We start from the raw sequence: 25,214 nt of genomic DNA on the forward strand, positions 1-25,214 counted from the left end.
TTCCCACTGCAGAGCCCCGGATGAGCTGGGCTGGTGCAGTTCTGCCGACAACACGGTTAATTGTGTCCTGTAAATCAAGGTCCACGGAGCTGCTCTCTTTCTGTATAACAAAAGGTTTTGTAATGAGTAAGCCCAGATCAGTCATATAAAAATTTTAACATCAACTGGGCAAGGTGTGTGTGTGGGGACCTTGCAGGGTTAATAGCTAAACTATTAAGATTGAAGTCAGATGTGGGTAAAAGCAACAGGAGAGTCTGGCTTTTCCTAATATCCTGTAGTATGATAACTCTGAAGAAGGTAATTGTTTAAAAAAAAAAAAATCTGTTTCAATTTAAGATTTATTAAGCAAGAAGAACCTTACATAAACATCAGAATCCTTTTCTTGTTTGGAAAGGCAAGAAATGGCTAGAAATGTCAGCTGAACTGAAAAGTGAAAGACTACAAACTATGCATGGATTTTCATGCATATGTGCAAGAATGTTATTAATCTCATTTTCAACTAGCTTACTCTACATCTTGGGGGGACCGGGGCATTTAACTCGAGCTTTTGGCAAAAAGTCTTCTGTGGTTTGTTCTTTCTAACATTTAATAACATGTTTAGAATACAGGAATAGGAGATAGCAAGTGTCTTCCAAAGGAGAAATCGAGGGGGTGGGAGGGGGAAGCCAGGTTTTACTTACATATATAATAAGTCAGGAATGTAAATTTGTATATAAGGAGGAGATCTGAAGAATGAGTTGGCACGCTAATGACCTGGCTTTTCAGAACTTCAAGAGTTTGGTCTGTCTCCCCCTATGGTTATAATAAGAGATTAAATGCATTTGGCATATTTAATTAATTAGCATATGAAAATCAGATGGCTTTTACTTTGTCATTGTTTTCCTGTGAAACTTTTCTATGCTAATGAACGTCATTTTACAGAGTAATTTAAATGGCTTTGGTTCATATTATGTCCTTGCAGATTGCTTTGACCCTTTCTAATGCTGCAGCCTTTGTATCCTAGCCTAAAAGTCCTTTCCCTTTGTAATATGGATCTTGCATAATATATTGTCAACGGCTGCTATACACAGCTTTTAACAGGGCAGGCTGAGAGTTGCACTTAAATTTAAAGCCTCTATTTGCTTGGATGCTATGTCTTGTGCATTCCAGAGTTAATCATATGTGTAGTGGTGAAGTCCATTTAAAATAAATGAACAAGCTGGGTTTTGTTTCTGTTTTCTACCACTACCTTATCCTAAAGTAAAGAGATCCCTGCTGTTGGGGTATAAAAACATGCTCTGAAACATTACTTTTTTTTTTTACAACTACAAAGCATCGTTTGTGTTTCTGAGAAAACTGTTGTATGATATAATATTGCATTAAGAATACTTGATTGTGGGATGGGTGCATAATGACCAAGTGGCTTATATCAATATTCAGTTTACCCCCTTGTATTAAGACTTAAGCTTCAGTTTGGCCACCACTGTTTTCTGCTTATGCTGTTTAAACAGAGGTAAACTTGAGGTTAGCGCTAGCCTTAGTATATGCTTGGTGTAAACCATGCATGCTTAGGTCCTGCTCCTGGAAGTGTTTACAGAAATGAGTAGCTTTTATTTGTGTGCTTAAATTGTTTGGATTAGGAGTTGTATAATGGGAAGAACCAGCTTGGAAGGATACAGAATGGCTATTGCTCATCTTTTTCCCCTCCCACCTTATGACTGAAGAATGATGGGAAGAAAGATGTTTTGCAAGTAATAGCACACTGAAGTCGTGGCGCTTCTGGCAGAAATTCCCAGATAGAGTATTAGATCACAATTTTCCAAAACTACGCATTTTTTGCAGAAACAGCTCTGGCTGCTGGTTCATTGTCAAAGGATATTTCTGAAGAAAATTTCACAAGTGGTCCATAAACTCTTCTTCTTTGTATTTTGCTTGTTTATATTGTGCACTAAATGTGTTACGGTTTTTTAGCAAAACTGAATGAACGAATGACTTCTCAGCACAAACTGACAGTACTTCTCAAGCATGTTCTTGTGCAAGGAGACTCTTAAATGTACAAAATTAAGTGCTCAGATACAAGAGGTATGAGCCAATACAAGCATTTTTAATATTTTTTAAATATCTGTAAATGACAGCTTTTTGCTAGTTTGCCTTTTCTTGGAGCTCTGCCTGGAAGGCGAAGGCTAACTCCTTAAAAGTTCGTAAATATAACCATAAGATTGGTGAGTTGCTTTTCAAGATAATTTTGAACCTATCAAGCTCAGTGTTTTGCTAGCTAGCAAACCTGGGGTAGACAGTCTCTCAGGCAGGCCTTTCATTTCCAGTGGATTACACATCAACAAAAGCTGGAACTGTGTTATTTCAGTTGTTCTGTACCAAAGTCATGTACTCCTGTCTAAGGTTTGTGTTTGAAACATTGATTTATAGCACCTGATAGCTCTTGCTGTTCTGCCTTGTGTGCTTCTCCTTCATTTTCCTTCTTCCCCCCCCTCCCCCTTACTCCCTTGCTCTCTAGTTCTACCGAGCTGGCAATAAAGTGATAAGAGCATTATGGAGTGTGCTTGTAGGTTTATATCTGTAACAGTTTTATTCAGTTGCTCCTCTTTTATCTAAGCACAGATACCACAGCTTGCAATTACGGTCTTTGACTTCAGTAACAATTCTGTTTTTTTGAAATGTTTCCAGTTACACACAATATTGGCTTCGTGGAGCAGCTGCATGCCAAAAAAGCATTTCCAACTGCCATCCAAATATTGAAATATGATGGATTTACTTTTATTTAAAATAAATTTTGTTTCCTGTGATGTTTTCATAACCACCTTTTTGAGCTTGTTGCCTTCTAATCTTGCATCAAGTAGCCCCAGTCTTCTATTACGTGATTTCAGAACTAGAGTTCTCCAACAGCAACATGCCAAATCCATGTCTTATGCTTGTGTTAGTGTATACAAAAACCGACTTCTCAGTGGATTTGATCACCGATTCATATAATTGCAACCGGCATGATTAAAAATCTGCATGTCAATATCATGATGCTTATAATAAAACTTACAGATTTCTTTTTTAAGCAGGGTGATGTTAGTATCTTAAATTTTCTTAAAGGGAGTATTCATTGTTCAAACATCCTAATTTCTGAAGGTGTTTGAGTGTTTTAAAAAGAAAATAAGAACATAGAACATAGTGCTCAAGGCCAGGTTGGATGGGGCTTTGAGCAACCTGATCTAGTGGGAGATGTCCCTTCCCATGACAGGGAGGTTGGAACTAGATGATCTTTAAGGTCCCTTCCAACCCAAACTGTTCTGTGATTCTGTGGTAGATGCAGTTGTGAATATAGCAATGTAGGCTGCAGATCACACTGCGTGGTGGGACTCTTGCATCCTCTTGTTCTGTAGGAAGGCTGCATCTTCTCTCACCAGTCTTAAACACTGAAATGTAAATTACATGTTAAGAATTGTGCAATTGAATCTTTAAACAGATTCTGCTATACTGCTTCTCACAGCGCACTTCTGTATTCCTGTGTACCTCACTGGAGCAATGTAAACCACCTCTGACACAAGTGCTGTAATTGTTCAGCTTTACCCGTTTTACCCTCCCTTAATCTCTTCATTAACAAAGTACTCCTGTGACAGAGATAGTGCTAGCTCAGCAAGAGGCTCCACCGAGGCACACAGGCACTCTTGCTCAACCCGTTGAGCACATGGGCTAGTCGGACACTGCCCTCACCCATGGCCTATTTCTGTAGCACCACAAATGCACAATAACCATGGCACAAATTGAAAGCCACCTTGCACTTTGAAGGGTGGATCAACCTGTCTAACCACAGTAAAAGCTAACTTGTTTTCAAGTATGTTAAAAATTAGTGCATGATTAGTGAAGATTTTTTTTAAAGATCTCTTTTTGTAATCAAATGTTTTTGTTAACCACCCAGAAGTTTAAAAGTGTTTATGTAAAAAAATTGCATGTGTTTTGTGCATACTTCAGGACTACTATATTTTTGCTTTGGCCTCCTTGCAGGAATTGGTATTTTCATAAAAAAATGAAAGCTTTGCATGCTGAGATGACTATTCAAAGTGTGAAAATTTATGTACTTTAATTTTATGAAGGCATTGAAGAGATGTCTGAACCTAGTGTATTTGCATCAATATATACAGACTGATAAATGAATTATGCTACGTCTGAACCTCACTGGTGAATTGCAGATGTCTTTTGTAAAAGTATACATATGGCTTTTTGAGACCTTTGAATTGTTTTCTCATGCTTTGCTCATCAAAGATCATATGGATGACTTCCTTGTAAGAGGGTTTTTTTCAGTCACATTTGCAAAGCATGGTGGATCTGTGTGATGATACTGAGTTCCCATTCATCCTAGGACTGAAATGAGTTTGTTTTGTGAGTATGGAATATGGGAATAAGATACACAGAGGATATGTTCATATTTAACAAAATTAATAGTATAAAGCAGGTGCAAAGGAACTTAAAAGCCTAAACAGCTTGGCAGGCCAATAGCCAATGAATGCCTTTCTTAGAGTACTGCCAAACATGGAGAAAGCAGACCAGGCTCTCATCTGCACTGAGGTACTGGAAAAGTATGTAATTTCCAGCCTGGTAAGGATGTTGTTACCCAGGATGCAGCTTTGTTCAGTCTTCTCAGCAGCTCAGTACAGGTTTGGATTTCAGCAGGTATCTACTAGGAGGTACCACTACTATTCAGGAGAAAGGTGAGCTGCCTAAGAAAGCAAGCAGTTGTGTTATGGCAACTCTTCTCTGCAGCCAGCTTCCAGAGTGTGGGTCCTCTTTTGCAGGGCATTGGCCTCCCCACTAGGGTGAGGCTGGAGAGAGCATCTGGATGGTAAGAGGGAGCCCTACTTACCTGCTGGTGTGTTCAGGTGTGAGCTGCTAAAAAAGCTGAGGAAGCAGTTGCAGCAAAGGATGCTGCCGAGTAGGATAGTGAGCTGAATTGTTGAATTAGCTGTTTGTGAATCCAGTAAACGTCAAGCTTTAACCCCTGACCTTTCATACAGACAATCTGCTTGGACAATCTCTGCAGGGGATTTCAAGCGGTGCAACCACTGTATTTCAGTGGTCCAGGTGAATAGCCCATTTCTTTCTCAATATGTGATTTTCCAGTCATATAAAACTGTTGATTTCATGCAAGAACAGCTCTTATGGTTTAGAGTAGCTGTTAATATATTGAACTTGAGCAATCACAGGTATTTGAACTGAAGTGACCACAGTGACAATCAGACATGTTTCATTGCTGCAGATTTATTGCTTCTCAGATTTCCTTGCAAAATCTTCCCTGACATTCAGAGCTCTATTGTCTTCTTGTGGCAGATTCACATTTTAGGCTGTAATTTTGGTAGGTTAGATCCTAATGTCTCCCTGTCTGTCTTATACTGTAGCTGTTTATAAACCTTTTTGATCTATTAATTGATGTCTTACTAGCCTGGAGCTGATGCTGTAAAGAGGTACTGATAGGATGATGACTCTGTGATATAGTAGCACAAGGGTATACTTGGTGGCCTTACTTTAGGAATTGAGGTTATACTAGGCTCCTGTTCATTTAAGGCTTCTCTCTTTACTTTGGGTAAGCTAGTGTTCAATATCTAAATACTAAGTCCAAAACACTCAAACTTGGATATTCAAGGGCATATGTGTTTGTTTTTGGGTCTCCTTCCACCTTTCCGTGGCCTCTGGAAGGAGACTAATGCTTTGAAAGAACAGGTCTCATGAAAATCAGCAGGTTTATCTTGAATTATGCAACATTTTTTCCACAGGTTAGAAGTCATCCTCCTTTGTGCAATTCTGTGTATTTACCTTCTTCCTGCTTTGTCATGTACTAAATCAGCCAATATATAATGCAGTTGTGAGAACAAAATCTAGACTTGTTTTTAAAAGGAAACTGCTGGCACATCTACCTACCGGGGTGCAGGGGGGAGACTTAAAAAACAGTATGTGAGCTGCGACACCAGTTGTGCACATAAGTGAAGGTGGGGAAAAAGCATTTCCAAACAGGCAGTTACAGTAATATTCTGTCAGTGTTGGACTCTGAATGAGTCAATCTTGCATTACTATGGTATATAAACCTGATATAAAAATGAAATAAGTCTGTATTCCCTCTGTAAAAATACTCAAGCTATTTTCATTGCACTGTCACTTAGTTGTGCTGGTACAGCTTGAGCGGGGATGTAGAGACAGTTTGAAAACGTTTGTGTGTTTTCTTGGTTTTTGTTTTAAGTGAACTTCCCAAATCAGTACAGACTGGTACAATGACTGTGTTAGTGTAGAGAATTGCTCACTGGGATGGTGAAAGAGGAGATTCCTAACCATGTGCTGCTACCCAAAAAGAGACCATAAAGCTGTAGTTTCTGTTGTGCCATAGGTCCAAACCATGAAGTAGTTTTGTCACCTATAAATTATCTAGAACTTTTGTCTGACATGAGTTCCAGTCACAAGTGTTGCTCTTTGTAGCTACTGTAATATTAGTTGTCTTGGATGATCCTGAAGGATTTTGGAAGATACCTATTTGAGCTTGGGTGTGAGTGATGGTTAGGCACCATTTCTAGTGGTGCAAATAGTTCAGACCTCCCCTCGTCCCACTCTTCAGTTTCCAGGAACAAAAAGTCTGTCCCCTTTGCAAAGAAAATGGTCTGCTCCTCATTTTATAGACTAACTGTAGAAAAATATAAATCAAAGAAAATGCAGTATTTATTTTTAAAATTTTATTTTAAAGCCAATTTAATTAACGGGTTTCTGACTTCTTAATACCAATCCCAAGTCTTAAAAAAAAAACCCTGGATAAGCTGCAAGTTCCCCACCACCACCCCCAGCTAGAGCCTCTTTGCCTGCTTTTGCTTGTGTACTCTATCGGTTTCACAGTTCATATACTCGTGTTTTTTTTAAAATCTCCCCCTGCACTCTGGTGGGAAACATGTCTGCTGTTTCCTTTCAAACACACAAGGCTTGATTCTCCTCTCACAATGGCATAAATTGTGAAGAACTCCACTTGAAATCAATGGAAGTAAAGACATGTAAAATGGGGTGAGAGAAGAGCCCAGCCTCTGGTTTCTATTTTTAAGTGAGTCTGGTTAACCTAAAATTGTTCAGTGTGCCACTGTGACTTTAGTTTGTAGATATCACTTGCTATGCTTGTTTCTCTTCATACATAATGTTTCATTTTCATATATAATACATTACAGCTAGTGCCCCTAATCATGATGCACATTTCTTTGATTTAATACCTCAGTACTACTACATCAATTTTGGTAGCTAATAAGCAATATGTATGGTAAAGTACTTACCTTACTAGGGTCAGATCTTACAAAAAGTCTGGGGTGTAGCTGTATTCCTGTGCAAGTCCTGAAGGAAAGAAGGCTGGATTGGCTCTATCCATACAACTTAAACTTTGTAGTTTTCTATTGCTTTAGTTCTAATCTGTGAATCTTGTTCCTTGTTATCCAGGTTCAAGATACTAATTCTACATAAACAAAACTTTCTCAGTTATTGTTGTTTTTCCTGTGCTTGTAAAGTGTTTGGCTCCATTCTTATGTTTTGTACATACTCAAGAACTTTAACTTCAAACTTTCTCTGAACAGCTAAGTACTTGGCAATAAACCTGGAATATCCACACACAATTTCTGCCACTACCTAAGTTTTGGTGGTTGCTCACATTTGTTTATTTTTTGGCAATGGATTATGGTCTTTAATTACCATTAGTAGTCAAATAACTGAACGAGATTATACAGCAGTGCTGTAAAAACTGTTCATGCTAGCTATGATCTGTACATATGTGGATATCTTTGAAAACAGTCACCTCATTCATTAACCAACAGTCTCCAACTTTACCACTATTTAGTTTTTGAAATTAATGCAGCATTCTCTACCTAACTGAAACGTTGCTTTGACTGCCTCTTTTCATAGTTTAAAAAAATAACATGAAATAGTTGACTCTTGTAATGTATTCTAACTTGGAGTAGATCTGTTGGCTTATTTGAATTTTTGTTTTCTGCTTGAGTAGCAAATCACGGGTGTCCGTAAGGGAGTCTCTTTAAACTTGAAGAATGTGGTAGGCTTAGTTATCACTTAAAATTTATCTCTAACTTGATTATGACGAGAGTGAAAACTTTGTGGTATTTAGTCTCTTGCGCTGTTCAGTCTTTGAGCTTCCCCCTTCAATTTTAATCCCCCATCCCCCAAAAATGTCAAGAGGTTGCTTAGCTAGTATGTGGTAGCCTTATGTATCAGTGAAATATCAGGGACAGAAGATAGCACAGAAGGTTGCTGTGCTGCACAGAGTTGTAGTGTTGCAGACCTCCATCTTCAGTGTGGCTTCCCAGCCACAGAGATGATGCACAACCAGCTTCTGACCTCTCGACTACAGCTATTAATTCCAATAGCAAGTTCTCTGTTGCCCCTGCTAGGTTTTGCATTACTTACCATGTGAAAAATGAAGCATTTTAGATAGCTGATTTATCATAGTGAATTGATTGTAGCTTTAACTGTGGCTTTTCTGAAGTATAGTTGTCCAACAGTGAAGTAGCATTGATGATGGAGACTAAACCAACGTGTGGTGTTCACTGCTGCTGCAAACTGTCGTGATGGTGTGCTGTAGTGCTTGCCTATAGCTGATGTGAAGAGTGCTGGGGGCAGAGAAGTGTGTATGATAGGGATACATATGCTTGTCAATCAAATAAGCTCTTCTCAGCTGGAAGCTGGATGCTTCTCAGCTTTGTTCTGGTAGCGCAGTCCTTGTGGAATAAGGAACTGACAGCCTTCCAGATGCAGAGATGTGCAGGCAGTCTTCCTGGTGGCAGGTTTTACTCATTTTTAATTTCATGGCTTTGAGACTCGTTCTGTCATACCATTTTTGGAGCATTGTTAAGCTCTTCTGAGAGTTACTATTGTGGAGGCTTCAACGCATGTCTAGAAGAGAAACTACTTCTGGTAGTATTTTAAAAGCATAAGGTCTGGTGTGCAAAAGTCATTTTTGGGTACAAGAGAAACAAAAAGGTGCTGTGGCCAGAGTATGAGAATCTCTGGGAAAATTAGTCTCTAATGCAAATTGGTATATACAGCAAGCTTGAACGTCTGAAAACTTTACCAAGCAATATGAAGCAGCTTATCAGTTTCATGAGTGGAGCAGCTTCCATTGAAAAAGATATGGGAATAGAAGAGCATGCTTTGGGCTCTTTATTAGTTGTGGTGGTTGACAACTAGTCAAAGACTTGTGTAATGAGGTTGGTGACTAAAGTCTCTGAAGAGACTTAAGTTTGGCTTTCTGCCTGTTGTGAAACTGATGATGTAACACTTGACATCAGGAAATGGAGATGTATTTGGAGATCCAGAGCTTGAACTTGTGTATAGTTTTGAGGAGTTGTCGCCAGAAAAATGCAGGCCTGATGGTGCAACACTTCTGCAAGACACAAATCTGTTTTGAAAGTAGCAATAAACCCAAGGTAAATCCTAGGAAGCAGTCCTTCTAGTAAATAATTCCAGAGGTATTTGCTTGCAGTCTTGATTTGTATGTGGGTATCCTAAAAACTATGACTCGTGAATAGGTCACTATGTACCTACTCCGGATATCTCCAAAGTCTAGCTTTTTCTCACACAAATGCTGACAACAGGCTTCTGATAAATGCTGGGCACCCATGTCTTCTGTGGCAGTAAGCAAAAATGTATTGGGATCAGGAGTGTGAATAGATTACTCCTGAGTAATCCTTCTGTTTAGTTACAGGTCCATGTCATGGTGTACACTGTAAGAAAGTGTTTAAAACTCTTTAAGAATATGCATGTGTTAAGGAAAAAAGGGGAGGGAGGGAAGTAAAGCAATGTTTAAAATAATACCAGCAAGCTCTAAGTTTTTATCTTTGTCCTGTTTAAGAAAGGTAAAAATTATTAAAAATTGGTATGCTGTGAAAGGGTGCATAGAAAAGATGTATTTGATACCCTTCCAAAATTACTATTTAAAGACCATTTTGTAATGTTGATGTCTAACAGCATTCTGGTAGCCTTAGTTTTCTTTCCTGTTGAAACAGTTCCAGCCCTCACCTACAAATTATTTTGTTCTGTAATACTTTATGGAATAAATATCAGGAAGACACATTGCAAAACAATTATCTCTAAATTTCTTACCAAAGAATGCATGCAGCTTGGTACAGCTATGAATTTGACCCTTAAGAAAAACATCTCTGAAGACATATGAGCCTGTGTGCACACACTGCACCTGTACACAATAGATACACACCGAGCATGCTTCTATAAGAAAGCCTGAGATCCCCATCTCCAGTCTCCAAAACTGAAGCGTTTCTGTAGCTATTGGGCTAGCACTGAAAGGTGTGTTACCAGCATGGAGGGCAGAGCATACCTGACTGAGAAGGTGTAGGTGGATCTCAAGTCAGTGTTGTGCTGGCTGTCTGCAGGAGAAATGCTTGAGAACAGCCACCTTGAAACTGCATAGATGAAAAATATGCATAATTAATGATAGTCCTGGACATCTTCACTTAAATACTGAAACATGGGGCTTGAGCTCTAACTACACTTTTTGTAAAGAAAACCAGACTAGTGTGTGTGCTGGCTTTGGCTGGGATAGTTAATTTTCTTCATAGTAGCTAGTATGGGGCTGTGTTTTGGATTTGTGCTGGAAACGGTGTTGATAACACAGGGATGTTTTAGTTATTGCTGAGCAGCGCTTGGACAGAGCCAAGGCCTTTTCTGCCTCTCACCCCACCTCACCAGCGAGTAGGCTGGGGGTGCACAAGGAGTTGGGAGGGGACACAGCCGGGACAGCTGACCCCAACTGACCAAAGGGACTTTCCATACCGTATGGCGTCATGCTCAGCATGTAAAGCTGGGGGAAGAAGGAGGAAGGGAGGGGGCATTCAGAGTGATGTCATTTGTCTTCCCCAGTAACAGTTACATGTGCTGGAACCCTGCTTTCCTGGAGATGGCTGAACACCTGCCTGCCGATGGGAAGTGCTAAATTAATTCCTTGTTTTGCTTTGCTTGTATGTGTGGCTTTTACTTTCCCTATTAAACTGTCTTTATCTCGACCTACGAGCTTTCTGACTTTTACCCTTTCGATCCTTTCCCCCATCTTATGGGGTGGGAAGTGAGGGACTGGCTGTGGAGCGCTTAGCTGCCGGCCGGGGTTGAACCATGACTGTGTGACCGTGCCTGCCTGGGCTCTCTTATGACTCCGGAGAAGTCACCAGGCTTCCCTGACTGAGGCGGGGTGTTGCAGTGGGGAGGGGAGCAGCCAGGTCTGGTCAGGCAAACACCACATTACAGGCTCCAAGGTGGCAGAAGATGTCCTGCTTGGCTGGTGGGGTATGGAAGGCTCGCAGCCTGTGGCGGTAGGACTCTGGCCGCTATTAATTTCCAGTGGGGGCCTCACTGGAAGTCCAGGTGGAAGAACGCCACGTGCTCTCGTCTCCTCACTTGGGAGAGGTGCGATGGAGTTGCCGCCGCGGAGTTGGTGTGTCTTGAGATGGCGGCTTAATTTAGAGCTGAACGGCGGGACGGCGACTGCCGGAGAGCTCGTTCCCGCCGCCACCTCAGCCTGGGGGGGGGGGGGGGGGGGGCGGCCCCGCTCCGGGCGGGGGTGCGGCTCGCGCCGCCTCACCGCTCCCGGCGCCGCGGCCGGGAACAAGCGGCTGCGGCGGGAGCGGAGCGGCGGCCGCTCCCGCTAGGTGGCGGCGGTGGGCTGGCGGCGAGCCCCGCTCCCGGCGGAGACTGGCGGGGGGTGTCGGAGACCGTGCTGCGTCCGAGGAAATGAGATCGCTCGTGCTGTTTTTTCAGGGTACTTTGTGGCACTCGAAGCATTTCTGCCCGACTATTTCAAGGCTGAACTTTGGGACGCTTAAGACTTGTTCGCTGTGACACTGAGAGGAAAATAAGAGTGTGCTTTGTAATTTCCCTCAAATTATTCTAATTCTACTTGAAATGAGTGAAATAAATGGATTTGAAGGACAGACAGCAACCTACCAGTGGAAAAAAGCAGAGGACTTGCTATTTTTTCCGTTCCTCTGATTGCTGTGTATCTGTGTTAATTTGCACAAAATTGTACTGAAACCCGAAGGAGAAGGGAACAAGCTTGAAAGTGTGCTCAAAGGTATGTTTAAATGTACATCTTTTGGGGTGACATCTCACTTCAATTTTTTTTTTTTGTTGGGGGAAGATGGATGTGGCTTTGTAGGTAGAGTTGGAGAATGTGAAGGGACAGGAAGCCATCAGCCTCGGGTTGCCCCAGCTGACCAGAGGGGTATGGCAGGAGCTCAGCAGGCTGTGGCACCTGTGCCTGGGGAGTGAGCTGTTTCTCACCAGGCTTTTGTTCCCCAGAAGACCCTCTGGCAGGATGAGGACATGTTTTGTCTGTTGTTGCGATGGCAGCTCCATGAGGGTGTAAACCATCCAGTGTGTAGATGGAGGCAGGAGCCTAATAACAGCTGCTCCGCAAACACAGGAGACAACAGAAGAAAACCAAGCATCATGATGCCGTTCAGTCCCTTTCAAGGCCCCTGGTAAGCTGCCTAAACTAGTTTAACCAGGCCCTGAGACAGCAGAGGGAGGAAGAAATGGATTCTGCTGAATAGCCAAAGGAGTGCTTCCTTATCACCCTCATTCCTGGGGAGCTTTTGCGCTGAAGTGAGCCTGTCGTGAAGGTATGGGAGTGAGATAGGCCTGCCTGAGACTGCAGGAGAAATGCGTTTTGTTAATAATTATGAGGAGGCCATTTGGGGTCAGTAACTATTGGTCCTTCTTTTGAAGGAAGGATGGGCAGGTGCTAAATTCAGGCCTGAGGAGTAATCCTGCTTGGGATGCAGGCAGCTACAGGTTCCCTCTAATGGCCTTGGAAGGAGAAGGGGCACCTCTGGAGATCACTGAGACTTCAGGTGGGTTGTGCCTTCTGATGACAGTGTCTCTTTCCACGGATGCAGGGTGGCTCTCACAAGGGAAGGAAGCAGCTCACCTGGCAAACAAGAGAAGGGGTGACAGCCTGTGCAGCCTGCAGCCAGAACATTTGTGGGTCAAAGTCGTTGAGCATTGAACCCCAAACTGTGTGCATGGTGAACTCCTCCACCTGGATTAAACCAGTCTAACTGCAAGAATTACACCTGGGCCAAATATTAAGTATTCAGAAAATCTTCTGCAGAAAAGAAATGGGGAAGAATTGCTGGCACTGCAGAACTCGAGCATCTGGCCAACTTGACCAAAATATTGTTTAAAAATAAAAATTTTAGGTATATGGCTTGAGAGTTTTTAGCTAAATCCTTGTGAGCGTTATCCTGCTAGTGTGAAAAGAGTCACTAGCTTTGTAGACTTTCTGATGGGGCTGTGAGACAGAGGTGCTAATAATGAATCACCTGAGTGGCAGGCATTGAAGCCACTCCCAAATAGACCGGAAGGGTTTTTTTATCTTCTACAAATACTGGTTAGTGCTACACCAAACAAGACCTGTCTCCTTTTGTACCCTTCTTCCCACAAGAAAAAGAAAACATTCTTTTGGGGTGGTTTTTTTGTTCCTTGCTTTCAATCTTGAGAAAGGAAACCCTCAGTGGTAAATAATTAGGTTAGGAACTAGCAGGATGGGCTTAAATGAAAGTGCCTCCTTCAGCGATTCCTCTCCCTTCTTAGTTGTACAATGGACTTTCTCAACGCTGCTTCCTGGTATTCATCCAAGTCCTCCAGCCCTGAGTACCTGTAAACAATTAACATTCTCCCACATGGCACACAAACCCTTGGTCAGTGTTTAACAGGGTACTTGTGTGTGGCAGCAGTTTAACCACCTCAAGGAATCCTTCTGTCCTCCTTCTGCACTTTTCTTCTATGTTCTTTCCTCCCAGTTGTTTGTTGCTGATGTATTCAATTGATATACAGCTATTTCTATGTGATGCTACTGTCTCCTCTGTCCTAAGAAGCTATAATTGCACAAAAATACCAGTTTTTAACTGCATATCTCTAGTAGTTCCTGTCTAATGTTGTTTGCACTTGCTTATTGGTTTGTTATAGGAATAAGGTGCTGGTGGGAACATGGTGTTCTGCGCTCTCATATTGGAAAGAATGAAGTGATTCCTGGGCCTCCTGTAAGGTTTCTTTTATTGTTGTTGTCACCCTGTTCTGGGTTTGAACAGAGTATGTTGCTAGTTGCCTCTTGACTGGGCAAAACCACAATGTAGTGATTCTGTGATTGTGTAGTGATGTGGAAGCAAGAGCTACTCTGAAATGTACATTATCTAGTATGTAGCATGGCCATTGGGTGACAGGGAGTTAGACCTGTGGTGCTGAGCATGTTATAAGGTATTAAAATGGATGTGTAATGAGGCTCTCAAAAGTTTGTTTCTGACTCGCAGGGCTTACTGGTGTAGGATATGTACAAATGAGCACAGTCTGGGAAGTACTTATTAGCCAGTGGCAAAGGGTAAGTAAAAACAAATCACTGTCTCCCCCAGCTGAATAGTAAAAATGGTCAACTCCTATGCGCTTCTAGAAAATGGGAGGTCTCTTAAGTGACAGCTTTCTTCGAGTGAAGCGTTGCTCAGCCCTGGTGCTGGTTTTATTGTGCAATCATGAAGCATCAAAATTGCCATAGGGAAGTGCTCAGTCCTCCAGTATTTTAAAAAGGAAACCAAGCCCCAAGGTTTTGAATATTATTCCATTAGCATTCAGTTCTAATCAGATGATGCACAGCTTCAAATACACCTGAATGATAAGTTTAAAAAAAGAACTGTTTTAAATGTAGGAAGTAATATAAACAACGTAGTTGCATCTGAGATGCCAGTCCTTTGAATATCAGCAGCAGTTAGAGCACTTCAGGATTCAGTATGTAATGATAAAGTGTGTAATGCCTGTGATCATCTTGGTCTTGAGCAACCTGCTCAAGAAACCGACTTCAAGGATCAAAGTTGCCCACATTTCACACCAAAAGAGTGTGTATAACAAATAGCTAGAAATAATTTTGCCCAGTAATGAGTATGACTGACAAATAGAGACCTTCAGAACAAGGGAGGAATGGAACTGGCCCTTACTTTTTAAAGTTTTTTTTTCTTATACTGACTAAGGTTTCTTAACAAATGCACTTTACGTTTCAAAGTACAGATACTTTTATTTGGAACTTAATACATAATGTTTGGAACCAATACTTAAGTCTTACTGCAAGTGCTAACTCAATGTTTTGTCTGACCATTTCTTACTCATTACAAAGGTAGTAGATTGAATTGATAAGGCATAACCCTGAAGGGGCTTCCTGTACATGATCTTCAGTGTCTTTAAAATTCTTTTCTTATCACATTGTAATCATGTCTGGCAGCATGACACATGCCTTTGGGGATGGCAGACTGTGGTCATGTGGGATTTTTGTCTTTAAGTTTTCTAGCGTAAATTTTGGGAAGCTTATATTGATTAGTTAACACTTCTTTTGCCTCCGAGTGGATAGCATGCTGTCTGTACCCTGACAAGTAGAGCGTAGTACAGGAATACAAAAAATTGGCAATGCAGGCAACAGTGTGCAGTTGATATGCCATAGTTCAATGTTTGTGCTGTGACCAGAGCAAGCTAAGATTGGACAGGATTGTCAGCTCAAGGAAAGCGTAGTGATAAGTGTTATTCTCATCTCAGTGTTGCTTCTATCTTAAAAAGTCTCTTTAAAAGGTAGACAGCTCTTCCCCTTCACTGAAGCTTGCACTAAATGTCAAAGATGTTTCTTCAAATAAGACAAAATACATTGAAAAATAAGGACAAGAAGGTTTTGTTTCTTCTGGAAGCTCAAGTAAGTTCACTAGAGGGCCGACATTACATGGATGATTACTGCTGATTGCTGTCTCCACACAGCACCTCTTTGCTTCATAAAACCATTTTTTAATGAAAACCTAAAATATCCCGTCCCTTTCTGTAGAATGTATATCTCTGTGCCACTGGCTGTCTTTTTTTTAATAGGACTGAATTAATTTGATGGACCTAGCTTGTGAGCACCTTCTGTAAAGCTACCGTATGGTGCATCAGGGCAACATGTGGACAAAACGCTTCACAGAAGTATGTAGTACTGCTGAGAAACCTAACTCATAAACCAAAGCAAAGATCTAAAACACTGAAAAAAGCCATCTTCTGTAGCATTTCCAGCTCTAAAGTTCTTAACTCTCCTAAGCCCATGTTTCATGAAGGCAACTCTTGGGCAAATTACCTTGTATAACAATAAACAAACTTAACTTGGGACTACTACTGGCAACGTCTTTGAAAGCTTCTCCCTTAAGACCAAATCCATCTTTAATCAAACATCTGTACCCTAACAAAGGCAAAAAATGTCACTTCAAAAAATCCATTGGTTTTTTTGAAGTGTTTGTACTTCATTTTTAAGCTGCATCTGTTCATCTGACTTGCTTTTGTCTTGTTCTGTAAAATGTTACTGTACTATTGCTATGGAATACCTTAAATTATTGGCATAGAGTGACATCTGGCAAGTATTGATTACTTTGGCAGATTTACACAAGATTGTTTATTCCACCAAAAGCACATTTTTCCATCTGTACATAAAAAAAAAAAAAAAATCCATTAAAGAATTGAAGAATTTCAAGTGTAAATGTGCTTCCCCCCTGTCCTTTTTTCTTATCAGTAGAGTCTGTCAGGAGGACATGTAGAAAATTAAACTTACAACATAACTAGTCTCATTTCCATCTAAAGTATTGTATATGTTCTTTCCTGCTACTGGTTAACTTGGTCCAGACTTGGGTTTACTCTTCTGCCACTGAAGGACTTGAGTCCTTGATGATTACAGTGGTGGTTACAGAAGGAAAATGGTACTCATGGGATCATAGTAACATATGCAAGAGGTAAAGAGGTTGAGAATCTGGAGTAATTACCTTATCTACTTTTCAAACAGTTCCTCCTTTTATTTGAATAGAAACAAGCTTATAGTGACCCAATACAGCTGATAATGAAATGGCAGTATAGCTCTGACCTGAGTGGGAGTTGTACACTTCAAAGGGTAACTGAACTAGGGTGTTGTACTCATCAGGAAACAAAGTTATTGTGTAAGCAGTGCTTGTACATCTATGACCCCTAGTTTGCTTAAACGAGCAAATACAAAGGACATCATGCTCAAAATGTTGCAGATTCATTTTAATGGAGGGAACAGTTCTGTAGTGCTTCAAGTGTGTTCTTGCCAAACTGAAGCAGCCACTATGCTGGATGGGGGAGTTTGATCACAATTGTAAAACATCAGTCTTCACATCCATGGATTGTTGGAAAACTCAGTTTTGGATCCTTAGACTTATTTTATCATTTGCATTTATTTGTCAGGTCAAACCAGATACAAATCCTGTGTGAGAGCTGGCATAGTTACTCACTGTGTTCCCCACAGGAGAATGTACAGGATCTTTTGTAGAATCATTCTGCTTAGAAACAACCTCAGGAGATCATTTGATCTAACCTTCTCTCAAAGCAGGGTTGACTGCCCTTCATCAATGCAGCATTTGGATTTCTGCAGCACACAGAAGGTCTCTCAGGAAATAAGCCAATGTTTCTAAGAATTGTGTCTTCATAAATTAGAATGTCTTTAATAAATCATGTTCCCACTGGAAGAATGACGATAATAGAAAAATCAAACTTTTCTTCCCTACAGAATAACTGTACAGTTATTCTTTGAGGGTGCAGTACTGCATCATGATTGGTTACAAAGAGTATGTTGACCTGTTTGTATGGCTTCCTTCATTTGTGGATGCCTGGTTGCTGAAGTAGCTGGTTGCATGATTGTCTAAGTGGCACTTAAGTAACAATATCTTCCAGTGCTGCTAGGAAGTGATTAAGATTCAATTACTAAGTTGGTTTTCTATTTAAACAGGTTCTAAAATACTAATTTAGAAGCTGTGTTCATGAAATACAGGGCTTGTTGCTGTCTAGAGACATGCCACAAGGGATGGACAATTGAACTCTGTCATGCTAAGGCAACTTGGCCATTATGCGGGACAGCAGATCCTACTCGTAGCCCATGGATGGTCAGGAAAGTCTTCAGAAACAACTGCTTATGAGTGCCAGTCTAGAGTACTTGCAGAGGAAAATATAAATAAAAGGCAATAAAGATTGTCATCTCCTAAATCTGCATGTCATGAAATAAGGATGAGAAACTGGTCATTTTGAATGAGTAGAAATCTTGCAGCTCATTTTGAACCTCTTGAGTTTGTTTTGGTTTTATATTCAGCATGTCTGCATCATGCTCCCTTGCAAGCAGTTGAAGTTGCATGTTTGTGCCCTTTCAGACAAAATTTTTTTGAGTGTGGATTCCTTCCAGGTAATTTGGCAGTAAAGGGGAAGTTCGATAAGTTGTAGCTACACCTTAAAGAACAAATCTGAAATTTCAGATGCCCAAAGATATCTATAGCAATTTAGTGGAAATGGAATGATAATGGTTTGAGAACAGCAAAGGGAAAAGTGCTCGAAGAGGGCCTGGTTCCACTGGCTTAGAGCACTGTTTAGATAAGTGCTGCTGTGGTCTGTCTTTCTTCTTACAGTGGCATTACTGCTTGTCTGACCTCATGGTGAACTCGTTTAAAGAATAAAATCAACAGGAAATTTCACTTTTTTCTCTTTTTCTTTTGGCAGAGTTAGCTTTCTGCTTGTTTAAATTCCTGCAGAGTTTCACCATGCGATCAGCTGAGTGCCAGTGCTGGCACAAGGAGGCTGCGTGCAGTCAGCAGAGAGGAAGAAGGCAGAGTCCCTGCAGCATCCCAAACATAGATGGGTTTGTGTCTTAAAAGTCCCCAGTTATCTAGTTCTTGTGTGTCTTGCTTTGTCTTGTTATGCAGGTACACCCTACTTCTGTCTTTCTGCTCTTTTAACTTGGCTGATTTTTATCACTTTTCTAATAGCAAAATGGTCCTCAGAGATGTTAGCATGTGCTAAAATAGTTAGGGACCTGCTACCAGTGGTTACTGCTCTTGGTGGTGCGAAGATTATTAGGAGTTGGAACCCTTTGCTGGCCCTGTGTGCATCAGCAGGGCTGTCATTCCTGGCCTCTTTGCCAAAACTTGCTGCCCCTCCCCAGTGGAGGGGGTGGAGCGTAGGGTGGGTTGGGTAGGTCTCAGCCGCTTCAGGGGAGGTTTCAGTCTAAACCATGCTTAAAGATGGGTCTAAACCCAAACAGTAGGTAAAGAGTACATGCCCTGGGAAAAAAAGGCATATCCTCAGATCTTTTTAGGTCTAGGATGAGGGAAGTAATTACTAAAGCTGAAGTCTCCTACATGACAGACTTTTGTTTTATGTTTTTCCTGTAGATAAAATCTGAGAACTTTTGTCCTAGTGCTTTTCTTTAATGTGTGATAGGCAGTGAGACAGAATTATTCCAATTAAAAAAAAGTCAACAGAATCTTTTGTATGTAGTCAGTGGTGTGTTTGGTTCTTAGTTTGCCATCCAATCTTCTGAGTCTTTTTCTAGGGTACTATAATTTATTTTGGTTTGTGGGTTTTTGGTTGGTTCTTTCAGTTTTTTTGAGAGTGCAGGGAAAAGACTCCAGCACTTGAGTTTGCATTTTCCAAAGGAAGAGAGTTTGGCTTTGTGCGTCTCATTTGTGTCATATTGATCTTGATGCACATAAGGACAGTGGCAAGAGATTTAAGAATGCTTTACAATAATCATCAACCTCTGAAAATGGCTGGAACTTGCTAGACCTTGAATGCTAAAATTAGTGCCTCTTCAGTGTGGTTGTGCTGTATGCTTTTGTAAACATCTGTGTGTTCCATCCTTAATTTGATCACTTGATCTGTATTGTGCCCACAAATGCAAACTTGGGTCTGATGTTCATAAACAGGTGTTGTTTCATCAGGTGTACAAAAGTAGAAAAAACAAGAAGGCTTAAAAAGAGAAAGTTTAATGCATTCATACTGTGTGTCCACTACTATGCTCTTAATGAGGATTTCAGAGGTTCCACATCTAAGGGCTTGTAGAGAAGTGCTCCCTTATTCAGCTTGACTAAATACTGGGTTTTGGTATTGACAGAGATGAGTTCTTGAGGAGGGGAAGTTTATAGAGAATCAAAGTTCTGACTTAAAGGATGGTGCTCTGACATGAATTTATATTTTTGTAGATAATCTGCATAAAACATTTTGTTTAGTAGTTCAGCTTTGTGATCTCCTTAACCATTAGATCATACAGTAAGTTCAATATGTTTTTAAATACTGTGAACACAACTGCATTTTTAAAATATTAACATATTCTTTCAGAGAGCAGACTTCCTGTGTCCCAAAAACTGGTGATAACAAACTTCATACATTTTTGAACTAAAGAGAGATTAAACTTGATCTAGGCAAGTTGTGCCTATGAAGTACTTGCCAAAAATTGTTACTTCATTATATCCTGCTCCTAGGGAAGGGAGATCCTGATTGCAGCTGTGTAATAAGTAGGCCACACCATCCTTTAGAAAAGAAGCCAAGAATATAATAGGTGTAGAAATCAGTTCATTTGAGGTGATACCTATAGTTAAGTGATGATGAGCTGATGTAGAAACTCTGTGTTGTCAGTGATCTGTGCTGTTCCTAGTGTTTAAATTTTCCTGTGTACTCTTGTAATTATAAATCTTAAGAAATAAAAAGCATCAGATTTATTCATGCAATTAAAAAATGCAAAATGGGCCATGCATCTTCACATGGCCTGTTGAACTGTTACATGATCTCTTCTAGTGTTATACTGTGTGCAGAAGGTTTGGATGTTTAAAAAAAATTATTACACAAATACAGAGCAGGCAGGGACTGGGAAATGAAGTTGTCAGATTCTCCAGCTGCAGCAAAAAGCCGACTCAAATGCTAGTTGCTGAGGTGTCTACAGCGCTTGGCTAGTAATGCATTATCTTGCTGTATTCTTGACTTTGAGCAGCTATTGTGCTAAAGTGTGGGTCCCGGCTGTCGAAGTCTTTCCCACTTTCTCTGTGCAGGAATGGCTGGAGCTCTGAGAGAACAGATTGTCTGGCTCTTTTTTCTTTTTTTTTTTAGCCAACCTTGTTTCCAATCTGGTCTGAATGCAATCAGTTATCTGTAGATAGCAAGCAGTGACTGGCTATGAATAATGTCTGTGTTACTTAAAAGTGACATCTGTGACTTGCCAGACTGCCTACGTGAAATGCTTCCAATGATCTAGCTGTTGCTCATGCACCCGTGTAGGAGGGGACAGCAGCCTTAGAGCAGGACCAAAGTGCTCTGCTTTGCTTTGTTGACCTCGGTCATGCACTGCTCTGCTCTAGCCTGAGATCCCCAAATCCTGGTATATGTGATCCACTTTGAAATGGCTCCCAGGCTGGCGCAGAGCCACAAGCGCTCCTGTTGCTAACGGCTGTGCCTGCTCCTGCCATCATACGGATGGTACGCAGGAAAACCAAGACTTTGGAAACTCTGTGTTTTGACACTTCTTCAGAACGTTTTCTTTGCTCAGTGAGCTTATATGTCAAGGTCAACTCATGAACATTTCACAGAGAAAGCTGAATTTTCACTTCAAGGATCAAAACCACAAATCTTTTGAAAGTGATAATACAGACAGTAGATCACCCTGATTTTTGAGTGTATTTTAAGAGACTTCTGAGCCTCATCTTACTCTTAAGAAGGGAACAGAAGGATAGTTCCTCAGCTCTAGTTAAAACTAGGATCTTAAAGTCTCTATCTAGTCCTTCTGAGGTGAGGGTTTCCATAGTACAATATAAAGGCTGATTCAAAGGGCTGCAGTTGCTTACTGCTTGCACTCACAATCTGGAGAAGATACTGATGATAGATTGCTCTCACTGCCATGGCAAGTTCTTTATTCCATTGTATTTCATGATGCTGCTAGGCTTCAGCCTAGTGACTATGACATCTTTCCCTACCTACCCTAATGTGTGTGTAGTGTTTGTGCTGTTTATGTTTACAGGTGAGTCAGTGTTTGCAAACATTCAGAATAACACGGAAATACCTTTTTTTAGGAGGGAGGAAAACTAACAAAGACCATTAATTGAAGAAATCCACTTGTTTATCTGTAACTCACATCTGTTAGCTGTCCTGAATGTTGGTTTAACAAGGAATCTAGAGGCATGCTCAAGTACTGAAGAAGGCTTGTTTGCTGTGTTCACATCTTTCTTCCAGGCTGGTAGAAACAGGAAAATGACTCTCGCACGTGGGAGATATGTTGTGCAGAGAAGTGGTTTTGGAGAGTTCTAATAGTGACTTCTGTCTAAGAAACAATTACAGCTTTGAAACCTACTGAAGCAAAAGACTGAATGCTGTCTAAGGATATGTTATTTCTGTGATTTTTTTAAAAGCAAATCCGTAGCATGAGATATTTAGAAACAGTTAAACTCAATATGTTAACTTAATCATATAGCCTGAACAAGACCCCCAAACATAGCTGTTACTTGTTTTTACCAATTGATCGTGAAAAGTCAAAGTAACTGAGTTTAATTATCTCTGTGTTATGCCTAAAGAAGTCAGATAGGGTTGTGGGGTGGGATGCCTCATACTACTGACCAGGTTTGGGTGCAATTTGTCTCCTGGACCTTGTACGTTCTTCTGGGACTTCTGTTAAGGACTCTATGGATAGAGCTTTACTGCTGTGTCAGTGTTTCTCAAGCCAGCAGGAGAGGATTAGGGCTTGAGGTTTTTACTCCAGAATTGCTGTTAACTTCAGGTCTGTACTCTTCAGAAACTTAGTAGCAAACAGGATGGGTTGTTCTCCATCATCCAGGTAGTTACTAATTAATTGTTTTGAGGAACTATAGTATGCAGATATGAAGACTATCCTTTGAAACCAAACCTTGAATCTGCACAAAGGATTTCTCTTGCAATAGATAAATAGCTTGTTCGCAGACATGAAGGTCTATATTTACAGAAGTTCTGTTTACTGTCTAGCCAGGAGATGGCTCTGTCTAGCTGTTTCCAAAGGACATCACCATTTCTGAAGCTAGAGATAATTCCTTGGGAGAAGTGTGTTTAAAACTGGTATTTTTATGCATCTGTTTCATGAATTTCAGGATATCTGTAGGGGAAAGCTTGAATGGGAAGGAAATCTGAACAGAATTACAGTAAGAAAAATGGATGCATGCGGACATGCTTGACTGTAATTGGAGGTCTGTTTCTGGAAGGCCAAAATAAAGGCCTTACTGTAGCCAGAGCCTGGCTACAAGAGTCAGGTAAGCACTTGTGGGGTTGTCTTGCTGCTGGAAACACAGCTTTGGGGAGAAGCATAAGTAGCTGCAAAGTGTGGTTTTCTTATTTCTCTACAAGTGTTGTTACACCTAGTAGATACTTCCACTGATCTTAAAATAATAATGGTAAATGCTGAGTAGCTTCATGCTGTTAAGCCACTGATATTTCAGTCCATCACTCACAGGAAGAGAGAAGGGAGGGCTACCCATCTGCTCTTTGGTACTTAGTGCTCCAGGACAAGACTGTGGGACCCAAGAGGCAGGAATAAACACAGACTATTTTACTAAATTGAAGCAGCAAGATGGATACTTGGGAAGACCCATCTTCAAGGAGCAGTTGTTGACTACTGTCTGTTTAATATGCTGCAAAAATTCAGAAGAGCACATGTTGAGAGTCTTAAGTGCTGCATAGAGTGAACTATGACATGAAGGAAGTGTTGCACATATGTAGATTTTACAGTTAAAAGGCTCAGTGGAAAGAACAGACACAACTTGACTATGAATTGTAATTTCGAAGTATTAATACAGGTGCTGATGATGACAATTCTCACACCACTATATTCTTGTGTCATCTACATGTGCACAAATGAATCCTTGCTGATCAGGTCAGGTGAACTAACTACTGGGTATCTTGTCTACAGTCATAGCTTCTTAAGTCAAAGAAAATCATAGTGTTTTTCTGATGGGCAGTAGGTTATTAACTGTTACTTTTTTCTAAAATCAAATTAAAACCAGGTAATTGGCTAGTATAAAGCTTCTTACTGTTCTTGTGTTGTCTTCTCAGTTGTAGTGCAGATGACTTGCTTAATTTAGATCCACATTGATCTATATTCACCAAATATGGGTCTCTCTAAGTAGATTTCTGTCTAGTTGTACTCTTTACTGGTAACAAATGTTGCGAAGGCTTTGCATAAGCAAACATTACTGAAAAAGGAGGAAACTGCAATTTCCAGCCCCTAAGGCTTCAAGTGAAGTCTTTGTCGGAATTCTTAAGTTCCAGGCACAAAAATGCCACATGATGTATCTGAAAGTATTGTTGTAAGATTGTCTTGAAATGGGCAATAATTTTTTTTAGTTCTTAATATTTGGTGAAATTTTCATCAGTGTTTGCTGAGAGATCAACCTTCAATTTGTAAATGAAAACCTGTACATTTAAACTCAGTCAAATTTGTGCTGAAAAGAGAAAAGCAAAATATAAGCATTTTAAAGTTGCAATAAATATGGCAATGTGATGGGTAGCATCCATTCTCCAGGGATAGGACTCAATTTAGGACTTTGGGAAGTTGCTTGGTTTTCTGTTTTTCTTTATTTGCTGTTTCTTTTATAGACAAGTTGATTTGCATTTTTCTTGATACTAAGATGCCTCTGTGATCTTGAGGTAATAATATCAAATTATTCAACACTTCTGGGAAATCCTGGCTAGTAAATATGAGTAAGTTTGGCATTATTATTGTCCCAGATTCTGAAAAGCTGGAATTGTCCATGAGGTTTTAGTATGGTTAGTTTTGTTTTGGTTAGGAGACATGTGAATTTAGTTGGGTTTTTTCCCCAGGGGTTTCATGGAACTGAGTAGCTTCTGGGTGCACAAGGCTGACTTGTTTGCATGGCTTTTTTTTTTCTTCTCTGAGACTTGATACTTAAATATTTTGCATAAGAACATTCAAGTATTTCTGACCTCTTATAAAATCTGTATGGCCAAATGGTCTTCTATAAAAGTCTTGCAACATGACGAAATATGAAGATCTAATCAGTAGAGGGAGGTGTGTGGAAGACCAATGTTTTCTTCCTTTCTGTGGTCCAAGTTCTGTGAAGCAAGACTGTTTAAAAAGCTTTTGAGAACTGGCTGACTTGCTGTAAAATACCACTGGCTGTTTACTTGAGACACTGGTGTAAACTAATCCAAGTGCTTTAGGGAAGTGCATTCCTATACAAATAGATATAACTGCAATTATCCTTTCTCAGATGTTCATGAAACCATAGGCTGATCATAGGAAAGTTAATTTTGAGATGCAGAACCCAACTTGGGCCGTACATATTTTGAGCAACAAGTTGCACAAGAGAATGAAAAGCACCCATTTTGAAATCTCCTTAATA

General features: G+C 40.5%; 1 protein-coding gene across 2 annotated transcripts in view; it reads left to right on the forward strand.

Annotated features, from left to right (window-relative positions):
- The window catches only part of PRICKLE1 (prickle planar cell polarity protein 1), a 65,865-nt gene that overhangs the window by 1,592 nt on the left and 39,059 nt on the right, over nt 1-25,214 (forward strand). The window contains exon 1 of one of the 2 annotated variants that reach the window (XM_074827418.1): nt 12,742-12,866. The exons of the other annotated variant lie outside the window; for it this stretch is intronic. The gene's annotated coding sequence lies outside the window, so the exon portion shown is untranslated. Of the gene's footprint in view, nt 1-12,741; nt 12,867-25,214 lie in introns of those variants that run through there. 2 annotated transcript variants of the gene reach the window in all.

This window comes from Strix aluco, chromosome 5 (assembly GCF_031877795.1).
Source record: "Strix aluco isolate bStrAlu1 chromosome 5, bStrAlu1.hap1, whole genome shotgun sequence".
In the NCBI taxonomy this organism is placed as follows: domain Eukaryota; kingdom Metazoa; phylum Chordata; class Aves; order Strigiformes; family Strigidae; genus Strix; species Strix aluco.